This window comes from Pteropus vampyrus, unplaced genomic scaffold (genome assembly GCF_000151845.1).
Source record: "Pteropus vampyrus isolate Shadow unplaced genomic scaffold, Pvam_2.0 Scaffold523, whole genome shotgun sequence".
NCBI lineage: Eukaryota > Metazoa > Chordata > Mammalia > Chiroptera > Pteropodidae > Pteropus > Pteropus vampyrus.
The window spans coordinates 24,063-28,568 of NW_011889304.1; the positions used below are offsets into that span (position 1 = coordinate 24,063).

At 40.6% G+C, this 4,506-nt stretch overlaps 1 protein-coding gene across 1 annotated transcript in view; it reads left to right on the forward strand.

Annotated features, from left to right (window-relative positions):
• The window catches only part of LOC105307860 (zinc finger protein 420), a 31,856-nt gene that overhangs the window by 8,535 nt on the left and 18,815 nt on the right, over positions 1-4,506 (forward strand).

A 4,506-nucleotide genomic window follows, 5' to 3' on the forward strand; every position in this document is an offset into this window, starting at 1 on the left:
GTGCCCCAGAGAGACAGTATTATGGCCAAATAGAGCAGTCTCCAGTGTTGGCCTGGTTGGCATTGCTGCCAGTGCCTCCTAGGAAAGACTGCTTTGTGGTCCTAATTTTTTTGCCTGGATGCCAGAGGTCTGTGGGTTCAGAGGTCACCTGAGGAAGAGGTAATTGTGGCACCTCCAGTGCTTCTGGAGACAATAAATATTTTTCTTGCTCATAGGAGATGGCACATAATGCCCAGCATTGGTGATGAGAACCTTAACCCAAGGTTCTGCAGAGGATACACATGCCCCAGATACCCAGAATTCAGTCGGCTAGTGTCACTAGTTCTAAGACTCCACTTGCAGGGGATACTGCGATTGGTACAGAAACATGGGATTAATAGAGAGTGGAGGAGGCTACAGCAAACTGCATGGAATGTGCCTCTTCTAAAGATGCATTCAAGTTCTGATGACTGCAGGATGAGCATGTACAGAAATCTGAAGACTTCCAGGTATATTTATCTTACGTAGCTGAAGTCAAAATATTTTGTCAAAATATTTGGCAGGCAAAGTAATCTTAGGGTTTTGTGGATTCCTGTAGATGGGGCTGTTCACCACCAAGCCATTGCTATATAGGCAACAAAAGGATGGAGAGGAGAGAGGTCCTATAGTCCAGGGATGTGACTTTTGTGAGCCAGCCAGCATTCCCCTTGACTCAAGTGGAAATAGCCTTCATTCTTTGCCACCAAGGAAAAGCATGAGGAGTGAGATATGGAGCCAAACCTGATTTCTGAAGACTGCGAGATTTAGATTTTATTGTGAACCATTTTTTAAAGCTATGTTAAGGTATAATTAACATAGAATAAATTGTACATATTTAAAGTATACAACTTGATAAGTTTTGACATCTATAAACTCATGAAACCCTCACCATTACCATGATAATGAGCACATCTATCACCTGCATATTTTCCTCATGCCCTTTTATAATTTCTCCCTGGCCCTCCAGGTGACCACTGATTTATGTTCATTTACAATTGACTGCATTTTCTAGAAATTTATGACAGATCATAAAGTGTTTACTCTTTTTTCTGGTTTTATTGATGCTGCATAGTTACTGAGATTCATAAATGGTGCCTGTACGAATATTTTCTACTTATTTCTGAGTAGCTTTCTCACGTATCATCAACTATGTTTATCCATTCATCTGTTTATAGACATTTGGGTTATTTCCAGTGTTAGCAATTGCAAATAAAGCTGATGGGAACATTTGTTTGTAATTCTTTATATGGATATACGTTTCATTAATATTAATAACTGAGTGCAATGCCTGAAACATAGGGTAGGTGACTATCTAACGTTAAGAAATTGCTGAACTAACATGGTTGTGTCTTTTTGCATTCCCACCAGCAATGTGTGAGACTTCCAGTTCCTTCACACTTGTCAATACCTGGTAAGGTTACTTTTTAATTTTACTTTTTGAAATAAGTGTGTAGTGGTGTCTCACTAGTTTTAATTGCATTTCTCTAAAGATTTAAAATGTTGAGCATTACAGAAAGTGTTTGCAACCTATTTGTCTTTAGTAAAATGCCCTTTCTTTGGCCAGCAGACCCTTCGATGTTGAAGGCGTTAGTAACTCCTCCGCATTTCCTCGATAACCTGCCGTGATTATTCTCCCTCTCGTGGCTTATCAAACACACCAAACTTCCTAGATAAAGTCGTATTCTTAAAAGGAATAGATGGTATCTCAGAGAAGTCAAGAAGGAACATTATGTGAAAAACCAATTGTGATTTCTGGAATTGGCACACACGCTGATAGGCAGAAGGGATACATCTGAGGGACTCGGAGGCACGTGCTACCTCATGTACTTGTTTGGGGGCTGCCTGGAGTCTCCCCTCCCTTGTTTCCTCTACAGCCTCTCTGAATTATTCTCCCTCACGGCTGATCACACACATCAAACCTCACAATATCCATTCTAAAGGCTTCACAGGAACTGAAGAGCAAGGAGACTGTTTTACTCACAGCTTCTGAGTGGGAGTCTCCAGACTAGCAGCTCCATAGCAGTTGTTTGTATATGCGTGTTTTGAGTCTTTTGAGAGTGTGGTTTGCAGGTAGGATCTATGGGAGATTTTACTAAGAGCATTTTTGCCTTCTCCCCCGTCCTCGTACTGTGCCTTAATTTTGATCATTTCTCGGATGACAAGTACGTTCAGCATCGCCGCGAAAGCCAGAGAGTGAATTTGGATGATAAAATTTATCCAAGAAGAATGACACTGTTGTATTAATCATTTTTTATTTTCTGTACATTTTGATGTTTTGACACCTTAACATCTTAATATCAAAACCCCCTGGGCTAGCCATTTCTTAGAAATAGCACAGGGCCCTGCCAGGAGTAAGCCTTTAATATGCAGACTAACTGGTCCAGAGCCAGCTGTCCTCTGTCTGGCCCATATACCTCAAGAGGTGATTAGTGACCCCAGAGGTGATTAGTATCCCTGGGCAACTTAAAAGAAAAAGGCTCACACCAAAGGAAGCAAGGAGAGGCTTCCTCCAAGGGGACCATGTTGGAGGCCACTCTGGTCAACCCACCGACCAGCACCGAGGTCAGCAGGGGTTGCTCGGGCCCTCTACTGGGGTTCCCCTGCCTTGTAAGCGATTGAGCGCCTGAGCCTGTCCCTCTGGAGGCCGTCTCTGATAGACACTCTGGGTGTTGGTCCCTGCAAGCTACAGGGATCTGCAGGCAGGTGGCTCGGGTCATCCTCCTCATGGAAACATGTAGCATGTTTCAAAGGCCAACCTCTGGTGTTACTGGCTTTTGCTGTTCACCCCCAAACAGAGAGAATATAAGAGATCCCATCCTTGGAGACCTGTGGCTCTTGTTTAGTAACAACCAAAAAGAAAAAGGAAGGAGCACTTTGATCTTACTTAAAACACGAGAGGAGGTTTCTCAGGTTATTAAAGATGGCAAACCTCCCTGTCACTGTGCTGGGCACTTTTATGCTGCTACCTGTTAACCTGCTAAGTGTCTCCTTAAAACCAAACGGCTATAAAATCAGGGTGCCACTCCATGGCCCTCTCAGAAACAGACACCAGCACCTCTGAGAATGTTTGGGACACCCTGAAAGGGAGGCCGCTACTCAGAGCAGAAGCCACTTGGGACTACCAGGAGCTTATCAGGTAAGCACCCAAAAGGGGAAAAAAGAAAATATATTGTGGATGCACAGGAGACCAAAAAAAGAAAAGAAAAGAAAAAAGAAAAGAAAGAAAGAAAAAAGTATAACTAACTGCCTAGAGACAAAGTCATTTTAAAAGATTTTGCTTAATCGATAGATGGGAAAATGAACTGTCCCAGAAAGAGGTTGACTGACTGGAGGCACCAGGCCCCTTACCTCTCCCCGCTTTTCCTCTTATCAGCCAGAGACAGAAACTAAAGACTGCTGCTCCTGGCAACTAAAACCCTAAAACAAACAAACAAACAAAAAAAGCGGGTGGAGGTGGGGAGTTGAGGGGAAAACTGAACTTGAGATGACTACACACCCAAGGGAGAAAAAAAAAAAGGAAATTTAAACCTTAAGTACTAAACTTAGGCCTGGTCTAGCAAACATAATGCTAGCCCTAGATTACTTACTGATTTTAAAACCAATCCTGAGATACAGGGGGAGAAAATGAAAGATAATTAAATAAAGCATGTATATATACATAATACTTTGTATCATAAAATTTATATATGTAGCTAAATTAAGTTTTATGATTGGACCCAATTAAAAATCCAAAATGTGTATAAATGACAAACCAATGTACTATATACCTGAAACTAATATAAAAAAATTTTAAAAATGCAAAATGTATATACTAAATGTACATACTAAAAAATGTTTATAACAAAAAGATAAAAAGGTCACTGATTGGCTTTTGTACTTCTACAACCTAGATGCTAAATGAACTTTAACATTTGCTGAAATGCACCGTCGACAAAACCTCATGGACTAAATCCTGGGACACAAATTATGGTTATACCTGAGGATCCCACTAAATTTAAACATTATGTCCCCTCTAATTTTAAGAAGGTGACAATATAAAATGGGGAAGGGATGGGTATGCCTGCCTTCACAGCTTTGCCTTAATTTTCCATAGTCATTGTACCCATTGCTTTAAAATATTCCATTTTGGGCACCGATGCTCTGACATGATAAAAAATAAAATTAAAGTAATTCTTTGACACTTTTACAAATTGGCTTGATAAATGAGACTCTATGAACACCCAGTTAAAATAGTGAATATAGGCCAAGAAAAGTTAAAACAGGACCTTCAAGGATTAAAGCTTATTGTATGATAATAATAATAAAATAATAAAAGGGTGATTATCCCCACTGTTTCTCTTCTTGACAGCCCAATTTTGTTCTTAAATCTGGAAAAATTAAAGAGCACCTCTCAGTGGGTTACTGCAACCTTAATGCTGTGGTCCCACGCACCAGGTCCCACCCATGCCTAGTACCCAATACTATTAAAATTACTGATTCTCTTCACTC